Raw genomic sequence first — 14267 nt, forward strand, 5'->3', positions numbered from 1 at the left:
GGCTTGAGGCACCACACTCAGCCCGCCACCCCCCCCCTCCGCTCCTTCCTTCCTTCCTTTCCTTCTTTCTTTTTCTTTTTTTCTTCCTTCCTTCCTTTCCGTTTCTCTCTCTCTCTCTCTCTCTCTCTCTTTCCTTTTCTTTTTCTCTTTTTCTTTCTCTTTCCTTCCTTTCTTCTTTCTTTTTTTTTTTTTTGAGACAGAGTCTTGCTCTGTCACCCAGTCTGGCCTTAGCCTCCCAAGTAGCTGGGACTACAGGCAGTTGCCACTACACCTGGCCTTTTTTTTTTTTTTTGTATTTTTAGTAGACACAGGGTTTCACTGTGTTGTCCATCTGAGGTGTTGTCCACCTCAGCCTCCCAAAGTGCTGAGATTTCAGGCAGGAGCCACCACGCCCTGCCTAGACGCTCTTTTCTTGAGGAACCCTTTCTTGACAGGTGCCCCCCTCCATTCCAAGAACTAAGTTTGTGGATTTTTTTTCTTGCATAGTACCTTTTAATCTTTGACCACCTACAGCTATGTTCGTACAGTCTTGAATCCTTAAAAAAGCTGTTGGGCTTGGCGCAGTGACTCACAACCTATATTCTCAGCAGATGGGGTTGTCGAGGCTGAGGCTTAAGCCCAAGAGTTGGAGATCAACCTGGGCAACATAGGGAGACCTCATTTCTACAAAAAATACAAAAATTAGCTGGGCATGGTGGTGCGCACCTATAGTCCCAGCTATTCGGGAGGTTGAGGTTGAAGGACTGCTTGAGCCTAGGAGGTGGAGGTACAGTTTTACACTCCTTTAGATATAATCAGAGAGACAATAACGATTGTTGATGAGGATGTGACTATATGGGAACTCTCATATTAATACATCACTTGGGCCGGGCGTGGTGGCTCACGTCTGTTATATCAGCATTTTGGGAGGCCGAGGCGGGCAGATCACAAAGTCAGGAGTTCGAGACCAGCCTGGCCAACATGGTGAAATCCCATCTCTACTAAAAATACAAAAGTTAACTGGGTGTAGTGGTGCACGCCTGTAATCCCAGCTACTTGGGAGACTGAGGAAGGAGAATCACTTGAACCTGGGAGGCAGAGTTTGCAGTGAGCCAAGATTGTGCCATTGCACTCCAGTCTGGGCAACAAGAGTGAAACTCCGTTTCACAAAAAAAAAAAAAAAAAGCCCAGTTTGTGGCTCACGCCTGTAATCCCAGCAGTTTGGGAGACCGAGGTGGCCTGATTGCCTGAGCTCAGGAGTTCGAGACTAGCCTGGGCAACACCAGGAAACCCTGTCTCTACTAAAATTAAATAAAATAATAATAATAATAGGCCGGGTGTGGCAGCATGTGCCTGTAGTCCCAGCCACTCTGGAGGCTGAGGCAGGACAATTGTTTGAACTCGGCGGGGGGCGGGGGGGAGGTGGAGGTTGCAGTGAGTGGAGATCAAGCCACTGCACTCCAGCCTGGGCAACACTGCGAGACTGTCTCAAACAACAACAAAAAAAGAAAGAAAACAGAAAACAAATAGGAAATAAGAAACAAATAGCAGACCGGGCACTGTGGCTCACGCCTGTAATCCCAGCAGTTTGGGAGGCCAAGGCAGGCAGATCACAAGGTCAGGAGATCGAGACCATCCTGGCTAACACGGTGAAACCTCGTCTCTACTAAAAATACAAAAAATTAACCGGGCGTGGTGGTGGGCACCTGTAGTCCCAGCTACTCGGGAGGCTGAGGCAGGAGAATGGCGTGAACCCAGGAGGCGGAGCTTGCAGTGAGCCAAGATCGCACCAGTGCACTCCAGCCTGGGCTACAGAGAGAGTCTCCGTCTCAAAAAAAAAAGAAAAGAAACAAATAGCAAAATGGACTTAGAGTCAACCAGGAAAATAATCACAGTGAATGTAAAGGTCTAAACACTTCAAGTAAAAGGCAGAGTTTCTCACATTGGATAGAAAAGCAAGCCCCGGGCTGGTGCCTGTAATCCCAGCATTTTGTGAGGCTGAGGTGGGCGGATCACCTGAGGCCAAGACTTTGAGACCAGCCTGCCCAACATGGCGAAACCCCATCTCTACTAAAAATACGAAAATTAGCTGGACGTGATAGCAGGCGCCTGTAATCGCAGCTACTTGAAGGCTGAGGCAGGAGAATTGCTTGAACCCGGGGAGTTTGCAGTGAGCTGAGGGCCATTGCCCTCCAGCCTGGGCAACAAGAGGGAAACTCCGTCTCTCAAAAAAAAAAAAAAAAAAAAAAAGAAAGAAAGAAAGGAAAAGAAAAGAAAAAAATATAAATCCAGAAAAGAAATGATGGTGTTTTGAGATGGAGTCTCCCTCTGTCGCCCAGGCTGGAGTGCAGTGGTGCGATCTCAGCTTATTGCAACCTCTGCCTCCTGGATTAAAAGGATTCTGCTGCTTCAATCTCTTGAGTAGCTGGGATTACAGGCGCGCACCACCACGCTCGGCTAAACTTTTGTGTTTTTAGTAGAGACGGCGTTTCACCGTGTTGGCCAGGCTGGTCTCCAACTCCTGACCTCAGGTGATCCGCGTGCCTCGGCCTCCCAGAGTGCTGGGATTACAGGCGTGAGCCACGGCGCTCGGCCAGAAGGGACTGGTTTGAGAGGATCCTCAGGACTTGGAGACTGGACAAGGGGCCCAGGGAAATGCAGGGGCCGACGTCGCCTCCCAATTTCCCATCTGGAAGCTCGGTTGCCTGGTGGCTCATGCCCTAGATGGAGGTTAGTAGCACGTTTTGGGGGACGGTGATGACTGCGGGTGGACACGCGATTGTGAGCCACCCGTGGAGAACGCAAGACATGTTCAGTAGGGCGCTGGATGGAGGGGGCTGGCGCCCAGTCAGTCCTGCCCTTCAGCAGTGTTGGGCTCAGGTGAACCGCAGCGCCCGGGCGGGCACTGATCCCGGGGTCCCACGAATGGGCCCCTCGGAGGCCAGGGAGAGCCCTGAATGACGCGTTCTCTCAGGCGGCCTGGGGGCGTACCCGGCGGCCTCCTCCACCGGCCTAATGTGCCGGGCCCGGGAAAGGAGCCGCCCGCCGGTCGCCGGAACCTTCCGCCGTCGCCGCCCGCGTTAGCCGCGGGACTAATCGGGGGAACCCGTTCGCTGTTGCTAAGGGGCGGCCCCGGAAGTGACGCGCCCCAGGTTTGTTGACAGCGGAGGCGGCGGCGGCTGCAGCCTCCGAGCCGTAGGAGCCGGATCGGGGGAGGGGCCGGGCCCGGGAGCCTCAGCCCCGCCGGCAGCCCTGAGGGCAAGGTAACCGCCACGGGGTCCCCGTCGCGACCCCCTTCCTCCCGGAGCTCCCGTCCCCGGGATCCCAAGCTCCGCCCCGCCGACCCCCGTCTCCCCTGGACCCCGGGTCTAGCCTGACGAGATCCCCAACCTCCTGAGGTGCTCTGGCCCCGGATTCTCCTGGGCTGCATTCTCCGCTCCTCCTCGCCTGCGAAGCATCACGTCCGCTTCCCGACGCTGAGGGCAGCCCCATCCAGGGTAGGTCCCGTACCCCGGGCCAAGGGATGTACCTGCGTCCTCCTTCGTCTCCTGCCTACTGGGCCTAAGCATCGCCGCTGCAACCACTCTCTGAGGTCCATCTTGGCCAGTGGTGGGAGGGCTCCTTTCTCTATCCCTGCCGCCAGGTCTGAGAATCGTGTCTTTAAAACTGAGCTCCCTTCCTCCAGAAAGAAAATGACGCTCTGTCGTTTGCCCCTACAAGATGGGGGATCGGTGTAGGCTGAAAGGGCCACCCTCTGCCCCTCCTACCTGTTGGATGAGCTTAAGTTCCCCCAGAGAAGTGCTTAGAAGCTCAGGGACGACTTGGATTCTGGATCAGCTCCCAAAAGGGATGACACAAAGTATAGGGAAATCCAACAGGGTGAGGTTGCAACCGGAGGGCCAAGGGAGCCGGCCCGACAGGTGAGTTGATAGTGAAACTGACTGTGCTGGCCACTATGGCTCTGTGGGTGGATCTTGTCTTGGCTGCTCTTTGACCGAAAGAGCCGCAGGTCTCCAGTCTTTGCCTGTGTTTGTAAGTCCATTCGTTTTGTTTTGTTTTTCTTTTCTTCCTTTTTTTTTTTTTTTAAATAGAGGTGGGGTATCACTTTGTTACCCAAGCTGGTCTCGAACTCCTGGGCTTGAGTGATCCGCCCCCTCCAGCCTCCAAAAGTGCTGGCAATACAGGCTTGAGCCACCGCGCCCGGCTAGTGCATTTGATTTTTAAGGGGAGGGGAATATCTGATGTCTTGGGAAAATCCTCCCATATATGATCTTTCACAGAATGTTTCTCTTCAGGCTTCAAACTGGTGAGGATGAACATGAAAGCATAGCTTTGAAAAGGGTCACAGGAGGCTATACTTAGAGCAGAAAGTGGTGGCCGGGGTGAAGGGCCTGGCTACTTTGGTTCATTTGTTCATTCAGCAAATAATAAACATGATATGTAAGGTGGTAATAAGTGCTTTGGAGAAAAATAAAGAAGGAAGGACTATGGGGATGGAGTTGGGAGTTGTCTTTTTATAGAGGGTGTTCAGGGAAGGCCTCTAGTAAGGTGACCTTTGAGCAGAGATAAGTGAGGGAGCAAGCCAGGTAGCTCTCTTGTGGCAGAGCATTCCACAGCAAATGCAAAGGTCCTGTGGTCATATGCCTGGTGAGTTGAAGAAACAGCACGAGGGCCAGGCACAGTGGCTCACGCTTGTAATCTCAGCACTTTGGGAGGCTGAGGCAGCTGGATCACCTGAGGTCAGGAGTTCAAGACCAGCCTGGCCAACATGGTGAAACCCCATCTCTACTAAAAGTACCAAAAAAATTTAGCTGGCCGTGGTGGCTCATGTCTGCAATCCCAGCTACTCAGGAGGCTGAGGCAGGAGAATTGCTTGAACCCGGGAGGTGGAGGTTGCAGGGAGCTGAGATTGTGCCGTTGCACTCCAGCCTGGGTGACAAGAGCGAGACTCTGTCTTAAAAAAAAAGAAAGAAACGGCCGGGCGCGGTGGCTCAAGCCTGTAATCCCAGCACTTTGGGAGGCCGAGACGGGCGGATCACGAGGTCAGGAGATCGAGACCATCCTGGCTAACACGGTGAAACCCCGTCTCTACTAAAAAATACAAAAAACTAGCCGGGCGAGGTGGCAGGTGCCTGTAGTCCCAGCTACTCCGGAGGCTGAGGCAGGAGAATGGCGTAAACCCGGGAGGCGGAGCTTGCAGTGAGCTGAGATCCGGCCACTGCACTCCAGCCTGGACCACAAAGCGAGACTCCGTCTCAAAAAAAAAAAAAAAAAAAAGAAAGAAACAGCGGGACGATGGGGGACTGGAGCAGGTTGAAGAAGGGGAAGAGTAGTTGGCAAGAAAGTCAGAGAACAGTGGGGACCAGATAATGGTGGGGAAGACATCAGGGGCTGCCCTTGTGATATAGGGCCACAGGGTGTCTAATGGGGACACCCTTTCAGAACTGTACTTGTTGAAGTGTCTGGTGGTTGGAGAAAATACAGATTTGTTTTAGATGACAAATGGCCATTGTGCTTGGGGCTTCGGTTATAAGTACCCTTCTTCCATCTTTGTAATGACCATTGATGGAATAAATACAAAGAATCATGGTCACAGAGAACTGCAATTAAATCAAGTTAAGTTATGCCGCGGCTTCCTGGTTGTGAGAATGTGGGCATGGGAGCTTTTTCCACCTCAATCTTCTCATCTGGAAAATACGGCAGGCTGGGCGCGGTGGCTCACACCTGTAATCCCAGCACTTTGGGAGGCAGGTGGATCACCTGAGGTCAGGAGTTCGAGACCAGCCTGGCCAACATGGTGAAACCTCGTCTCTACTAAAAATGCGAAAATTAGCTGGGTGTGGTGATGCATACCTGTAATCCCAGCTACTGGAGAGGCTGAGGCAGGAGAATCGCTTGAACCTGGGAGACAGAGGTTGAACTGAGCTGAGATCACGCCACTGCAGCACCCCAACCTGGGCGACAAGAGTGAAACTCCATCTCAAAAAAAAAAAAAAAAAGAAAAGAAAAGAAATTAGGGCTGTTGGATTAAATAAAATCATGGACTGAAGTGCTTAAATGCAATATTTCACACAAAGTGCTCAATAGCAGCCACACTGATGATGATGTGATGATGAGAAATGTGGGCATGTATGTCTGCCTCAGAGCCGTTCGTTTTAGCACTAGCTGGTGGTGTCACCAGCTCTAGCTGCCTCCATCAGTTAGCAGGATTTGAAGCAATATTGGGGAAGGCAAGATAGAAACTTCTTGACACCCCTCAGAGGTAACAGTGGGTTAATATTCTGCAGGGAGGAGGTTAGCTTGGTCCTAGCTTTTTTTGACAGCAGCAGAAGGTGATGGGGACTTTTAAAAAAGAGCCCAGCACTTCCAGCAATTTGGGAGGCCAAGGCGGGAGGATCGCTTGAGGCCAGGAATTTGAGACCAGTCTGGAGAACATAGGGAAACCCTATCTCTAAAAAAAAAGAAAAAAAAATTTAAAAAGAGCCCAGCAAATTTCCATTCTTGCATTCTACCACATAAAATAGCAAAATGAGGGTGTTGAAATGAATATGACTTGGAGATAGGTGGGGAGGGGCAGTGTATGCTGGGCCTAGATATGTGGTTGGGTGTGCGTGGCTGATCTATGGGTAGAGGCTGTTGATCCTGAAGCGCCTGGCAGAGGCTGAGATTATCCAGCCTGCCTTATAGGAAGCAGAACCACAGTTGATCTCCCTCCTTACACCCCAAGCCCGGACTGTATCCTCAGGCCTGGGACACAGGCTGAGCAGGGCAACTGGGCCAGAGGGTTTGAAAATGAAAGGTCGGAGCACTTAGGAACTGAGAGCCAGCATATTAGGATAGGCTGTTGTGGGTAGTGCCCCAGGCTGCTGACCTGGGGACCTGGTTCAAGCCCTGCTCTGCCGCTGGCTTGCTGTGTGAGTTAGGCAGGTTCCATCCCCTCTCTGGGCCTTCATTTTCCTATCTGTACATTTAGAATAATAGCCTTTCCTTGCCTCCAACTAAGTCTGAAGGCTGTTGAGAGGATGAAATGAGACACAGGTTGTGAAAGAATGAGGTGTGCTCTGAAGCTGTCTGCAAAGGTGTTATCATTAGTACCGCCAGGATTCTGCAGACACATTTGGGGAGTCCACTAGCTGGAAGACTGCTCTTGGCACTGTGGTTTTTTTGCTTGGCTTCAGTAACTCACCTGTTCTGGACTCCTGAGAGGTGAGTGCAGAGACCCCTGTCTGGTTATCTATTTGTGGACCACTGTCTTGTATCTGGCGCAATCGCTGAAACTGATTTTCTAGCTTTGGAGATGCAGAAGGGTCTCTCGAAGCATTATTCTCAGGAACATCACTCTTCATAATTATTGGTCACCACCTTCCTGCCATCCTTTCATGGCATGTCCTCAGCAACCCTGTTCACAACATACGCAACACAGCGTGTGCCACTCGCAGCATGCTGACAGGTAAGGACCTTGATAAATATTGAGGCTGGAAAACATTGGCTGGGGACCTTGTGGAGCTGAGGCTCTGTCACCGGCATTGAGCCACTCACATACTCTGTAATGGAGACCCCAGGAATCACACAGGGACTCTGCCCTCAGGAAGCTTTCAATGCTGTGGCCAAAAAATGACATATGCCCACGGAGTGGTTACCAGCAGTACTGGATCATGTGAGCTCAGTGCCTAAGTTGTAAGGAAGTGGTGGAGGCTCATGGAACAGAAGAGAAAGCTGAGGTTGGAGAAAGATCCCTCCCCATAGCATAATGGCAAGGAGCTTGAACTTTAGGGTCAGGCATTTACTGGAGGACCTTGTGCAACTCATTGCGCATCTTTGAACCACTGTTTCCTCATCTGGGAAACAAAATGATAATATGTACCTCATAAGTTATCTGTGGCAGCCGGGTGCGGTAGCTCACACCTGTAGTCCGATCTCTTTGGGAGGCTGAGGTGGGTGGATTGCTTGAGTCCAGGAGTTTGAGACAAGCCTGGGCAACATGGTGAGACCTCATCTCTACAAAAAATAAAAATAAAAAAATTATCCAGGTCTGTTGGTATACACCTGTAGTGACAGCTATTCCAGAGGCTGAAGTGTGAGATTGCTTGAACGCGAGAGGTGGAGGTTGCAGCGAGCTGAGATCATACCACTGCACTCCAGCCTGGGTGACAGAGTGAGACCCTGTCTTTTTTTTTTTTTTTTTTTGAGACGGAGTCTCGCTCTGTCACCCAGGCTGGAGTGCAGTGGCGCAATCTTGGCTCACTGCAAGCTCCGCCTCCCGGGTTCACGCCATTCTTCAGCCTCAGCCTCCTGAGTAGCTGGGACTACAGGCGCCCGCCACTGCGCCCGGCTAATTTTTTTCTATTTTTAGTAGAGACGGGGTTTCACCATGGAGACCCTGTCTTAAAAGAAAAATAAATGAATAGGCCGACCGCAGTGGCTCACACCTGTAATCCTAGCACTATGGGAGGCCGAGGCAGGTGAATCACCTGAGGTCAGGAGTTTGAGACCAGCCTGGCCAACATGGCAAAACCCTGTCTCTACTGAAACTACAAAAATTAGCCGGGCGTAGTGGCGGGCACCTGTAATCCCAGCTACTTGGTAGGCTGAGGCAGGAGAATTGCTTGAACCCTGGAGGCAGAGGCTGCAGTGAGCTGAGATCGCGCCATTGCACTCCAGCTTGGGCAACAAGAGAAAAACTCTGTCTCAAAAAATAAAAATAAATAAATAAAAAGTAAGTAAGTAAGTTATTTGTGGCTTTGATGCAAACATGGATGGAAAGCTGGACACACTGGGTCTTTTTTTTTTTTTTTTTTTGAGACAGAGTCTCACTCTGTCACCCATGCCCGGCTAATTTTTGTGTTTTTAATAGAGACAGAGTTTCAACACGTTGGCCAAGCTGGGCTCAAACTCTTAACCTCAGGTGATCCACCTGCCTTGGCCTCCCAAAGTGCTGGGATTACAGGTGTAGGCCACTGTGCCTGGCCTGCCACACTGCGTCTTGAACTAATGAACTACCTGTGGACATATCTGTCTGTTCACATCCATAGTCTGTGGCAAATTACATAGCCATAACCCCTTCGTTCCAGCTGCGTTTTCTGTAAGTTGTAGATGTTAACTCCTGCCTTGTGGGGGGTTGAGAGAATTCAATTAATTAACACATATAAAATACTTAGCAGAGTTCTTTTTTTTTTTTTGAGACGGAATCTCGCTGTCACCAGGCTGGAGTACAGTGGCGTGACCTTGGCTCACTGGAACCTCCGTCTCCCAGGTTCAAGCAATTCTCCTGCCTCAGACTCCTGAGTAGCTGGGACTATAGGCACGCGCCACCATGCCCTGCTAATTTTTTTTTTTTTTTTTTGAGACAGAGTCTTGCTCTGTCGCCCAGGCTGAAGTACAGTGGCGCGATCTCCGCTCACTGCGAGGTCCACCTCCCAGGTTCATGCCATTCTCCTGCCTCAGCCTCCTGAGTAGCTGGGACTACAGGCGCCCACCACCACACCCGGCTAATTTTTTGTATTTTTAGTAGAGACAGGGTTTCACCGTGTTAACCAGGATGGTTTCGATCTCCTGACCTTGTGATCCACCCACCTCGGCCTCTCAAAGTGTTGGGATTATAGGCATTAGCCACCGCACCGGGCTGCTAATTTTTGTATTTTTAGTAGAGACAGGGTTTCACCATGTTGGCCAGGATGGTCTCGATCCCTTGACCTCGTGATCCGCCCACCTTGGCCTCCCAAAGTGCTCAGATTAGAGGTGTGAGCCACCGCACCCGGCCAGAATTCTTGGTATATACTTCGTATCAGTATGGGTAGGATCATTAATACATTTGGTTACAAGAGTGGAACCCAGCCAGTCTGATTACTAGCTGAATGCAGCTCCTCAAGGCCTCTCTGTCTCCAGCATCACCAGCAGCCACCTAGGCGTGAGGCACACTCCCCACTCTGCGTGTCTGCATCTTTCTGACATAACCGACCTCATGGATTTAATCTCTGCAGACTTTTCAGAGCCAGGTGGCATCTGGTTTTCACCTGTTTCCCGACCGCCTGGAGATCCCCACACTTGCTTTGCCTCTCCTCACACCCCCAGGCTCTGGCCCTTGATCTACTGCCTCCTGGAAAGCGTCTAGCCTCTGTAAATAGGGCATTTGTTTGGGTTTTCCCTCCAGCTCCTAGGTTAATATTTCACAGGGTGAGCACTGCTTCAAGGCTCAGAGCTTCCGGCTCCCCCAACCTCTCTGTCCCCTGGGTATCAGGACACTGGTGGGATCCCATGCTCCCCCCGCTGGACTTCAGTTTCTCTTTCTCTCCCATTGTTTGGATGGATAGACTGAAGATCAAATGTTTGGTGAGAAGCAGGGGTCTGCTTTAGGTTTGCATCCCACTCTCATCAGTTTTGTGGTCTCAGGCAAGCGTCTGCTTAGTTGTGTATGCGTCAGTATCTTCATCAGAAAATGGAGTAACAATCTCTATCTTGTAGTACTAGAGTCAGGTAATTCCAGTCACAGCAAACCTTTGTTGTGTTAAACGCCAGGCATAAGTTGGGCACCAAAGTCAGGCACCAAGGATACACGTGCGTGCGCACTTACGCACGTGTGTGTGTGTGTGTGTGTGTGTGTACGTGTGCATGGATGCAGGCATGCAAGCAAGCATACAGCTTTTGTCCTCCCAGAGCTCACAGGCAGTGGGAGGGGGTCAGTAGACAAATTGTTATGTAAATGATTAATTAGTTGCAAGTACAGGGTACTGGGAAATGTTTTGTCAGTTAAATAAGAGACTCCAGGGAGTAAAGCCTGTAAGGAGCTTAGGACCACATCTGGAAGCAGCCAACATGGAAGTGGTACCGCAGTGCCTGCTGCTGCTGCTGCTACTGTTTTTCTCTCTCTTCTCTCCCACTGCCCCCATTCCCCAGGATATCGTAAGTTCATGATAGATCTAGTATTAGAGAACATGCAAGAAAAGGGATGGAGAAAGACACAGGGTTCTCCCAGTGTGGTGGTCGGTCATAACCAGAGCTCCCTCTGTCCTCAGTGGCTGCAATTCCAGATGTCCTGTGCCTGCCCTGAGAATGACAATCCCTAAGGAGTGGAGGAGGTAGAGAGGAGTAGGTAGAGTGGAGTAGGTAGAGATGGCTGCCTCTGGCAGGTGCCGGGCCTGCAGCTGGATGGGGCTCAGGGCATGGTAGCCCCAGGGCCCTTCAGTCTCCATGCCAGGATGGAGGATGGCTCCTTCCTCTTCCAGCTCATTCCAGCCCTGAGTGGCAAGGTCAACACTGCTAAGGGGAGGCTAGCAGATGGCGCCATCTACCTGGCTTGTATTTTGGGGGCTTTTTTCTTCCACTTGGGGAGCATGGTAAGGGCAGAGCAGCTGCCTAGGTAACTGGGCTCAGACCTGCAGAAAAGGCAAAACCCCAGTGACTCTCCCTCATTCAGAGCCTCTGAGTCGAGAGGCATCATTTGCAGCCACTGGGCGCCCAGCAGTGTCCTGGGAGTCCTTCGTCATTCCTTCCACAGGCCTTTGTTGAAACCTCACCTTGTGGCAGGCCCCACATTGAGTGTTCAGTGCTTCCTTTGTTCATTTAGCAAATAGTCATGGACCTGGGCCCATAGTGCCAATGTCCCATGCACCCCCTCTCCTTGCAGCTTAGGTACTTCTTTGCTTCCTCCTGAAGCGCCTTCCCTTTTCCCCCTCCACCAGAGTTAACTAGGACTCATCTTTTGGGTCCCAGTTGAAATGTCACTTCTTTTTTTTTTGACGGAGTTTTGACCTTATTGCCTAGGCTGGAGTGCAATGGCGTGATCTCAGCTCACTGCAACCTCCACCTCCTGGGTTCAAGCAATTCTCCTGCCTCAGCCTCCCGAGTAGCTGGGTTTACAGGCATGCGCCACCACATCTGGCTAATTTTTGTATTTTTAGTAGAGACGGAGTTTCACCATGTTGGCCAGGCTGGTCTTGAACTCCTGACCGCAGGTGATCCACCTACCTCAGTCTCCCAAAGTTTTGGGATTACAGGTGTGAGCCACCGCACCCGGCCTGAAATGTCACTTCTAAGGATACCTGCTCTGACTCCCCAGTCTGGGGCAAGTCCCCTGATGGGGTACCCAGAGCCCCAGGCCCCTCCTCCTGTAAGACACTGGTCCCAGTTACACGACAGCCACTTGTGGGCTCCGTAGGTGGATCTGTCTCTCTCTGGAGCCAGTATGCTCCATGTGGTCAAGGACCTCGTCCGGCTTGCTCACCATAGGACCCCCAGTGCTCAGCAGGGACTGAGTGAGCAGGTCCAGGGATGTGATACCAAACAAGACAGCCTGGTTTTGCCCTCGTGGACCTGGCCATCCATCAAGGACACTTAATGATCAAAGCCACATCAATACCAAGCGTTCGTTGCTGTGGTAGGTCGGGCCTGTGGGGGGCACTCAGCAGGCACACCCTGGTGGGTCAAGGATGGCTTCCCAGAGGAAGTAACTTTGACACTGGGACCATAGGTATCAGCTATGTGAAAGGAGAGTTCAAAGATCATGTGGGCTGGAGTGGCCAGGAGATAATTCCTGGAGGAAGGACATGGATTGTGTTTGGGTAGGGGAGGGGAGAAGGCAGTATTTAAAGTAGAAAGTGCAGTAATTAGTTGAATTTGGATGGTCCTCGTTGAAAGAGAACAGACTGGGCAAAGGTCTGAAGGTGACCTGTGCCGACGGCCTTTTGCCAGGACAGTGAGGCCAGGCTGGCTGGAGTAGAGGGTTAGTGGGGACCAAGTAGGCCAGAAAGCTGACTCTAATTCCAGTGGACTTGAAAAGAGTTGCTTTCCAAGAGTGGGGACACTCTGCCAGCAGTGCTCCCTCTGGTTCCAGTTTCCCAGGCAAGAGAGGCTACTGGGCTTTTGAAGATCTGGAAGTAAATGAAGGCAAAGGAAGGCCATGCCCGGGGCCCAGGCATCCTGGCTTTTGTGCCTTCCCTTGAAGGTGCCATGCTGCCAGTGGGACAGCTGACACAATAAGCCTTGTTGTGGGATACCCAGGCCCTGGAGCTGGGCTAGAACAGACCCCACTCTGTGGGAGCCAGGGCAGATGAGATAGGAGAAGGTGATGATTATAACAACAACAATAATAATAATAGTCTTTATTGAGCAATGACTACGTGCCAGACAGCGTTCTAAGTCCTTTTGATATTATTCCATGGAATCTTCACACCATGCTGGGGATGAGGTATTGTGCTGCTTCTATTTTAGAGGAAAAATGACTGAGGCACAGAGAGGTGGAGACACTTGCCCAAGTTTGTTTGCTCGTGAGCAGCAAGCCTGAAATGTGAGCTAGGACTGCCTGACTTCACAGCTCATCCACACATAGTCCCCAGTAGACAGTGGTGCCACAGTTGAACTCAGAACTGGCTGACTCCAAAGCCCAAAGCGCCCTGTGGCTTCCCACTGGATTTCCTGAGCAGTCTGGAAGGCTCACAAATGGACACAGAGGGAGGCTCCCAGAAGCTGGGACAATGCTGGGCCCCAGAACTCCAGAACCCTCTAAGACAGGGGTGTCCAATCTTTTAGCTTCCCTGGGCCACACCGGAAAAAGAATTGTCTTGGGCCACACATAAAATACACCAACACTAACAATAGCAGATGAGCTAAAAAAAAAAAAAAAAAAGTCCGTAAATCTCATAATGTTTTAAGAAAGTTTACAAATTTGTATTGGGCTTCATTCAAAGCTGTCCTGGTCCACATGCAGCCCATGGACCACAAGCTGGACAAGCTTGCTCTAAGAGATGTGAGGGATTCCACAAGACCAGGTTGCAGTCCCAGTTTACACAGCTCCCTCTGTGTGACCTGGAGTTTCCTCCTCTATAAGATGGAGTCAGCTGGGCACGGTGGCTCACACCTGTAACCCCAGCACTTTGGGAGGCCGAGGCGGGCAGATCAGGAGGTCAGGAGTTCGAAACCATCCTGGCTAACATGGTGAAACCCTGGCTCTACTAAAAATACAAAAAATTATCCAAGTGTGGTGGCAGGCGCCTGTAGTCCCAGCTACTTGGGAGGCTGAGGCAGGAGAATGGTGTGAACCAGGGAGGCGGAGCTTGCAGTGAGCCAAGATGGTGCCACTGCACTCCAGCCTGGGTGACAGAGCGAGACTCCGTCTCAAAAAAAAAAAAAAAAAAAAAAATGGGGTCATAGGGCCAGGCGCGGTGGCTCACACCTGTAATCCTATCACTTTGGGAGGCCAAGGCGGGTGGATCACCTGAGCTCAGGAGTTTGAGACCAGCCTGGCCAACATAGCAAAACTCCATCTCTACTAAAAATACAAAAATTAGCCAGGT

At 51.2% G+C, this 14267-nt stretch overlaps 1 protein-coding gene across 8 annotated transcripts in view; it reads left to right on the forward strand.

Annotated features, from left to right (window-relative positions):
• Positions 1 to 2534: 2534 nt before the first annotated feature.
• ZER1 (zyg-11 related cell cycle regulator) overlaps positions 2535 to 14267 on the forward strand; it is a 45708-nt gene continuing 33975 nt past the window's right edge. For 4 of the 8 annotated variants that reach the window (XM_005580707.5, XM_005580710.5, XM_074016355.1 and 1 more), the window contains exon 1: positions 3130 to 3476. The gene's annotated coding sequence lies outside the window, so the exon portion shown is untranslated. Of the gene's footprint in view, positions 2710 to 3129; positions 3477 to 14267 lie in introns of those variants that run through there. The other 4 variants (XM_005580709.5, XM_074016354.1, XM_005580708.5 and 1 more) reach the window with 2 other exon arrangements.

This window comes from Macaca fascicularis, chromosome 15 (assembly GCF_037993035.2).
Source record: "Macaca fascicularis isolate 582-1 chromosome 15, T2T-MFA8v1.1".
In the NCBI taxonomy this organism is placed as follows: Eukaryota; Metazoa; Chordata; class Mammalia; order Primates; family Cercopithecidae; genus Macaca; species Macaca fascicularis.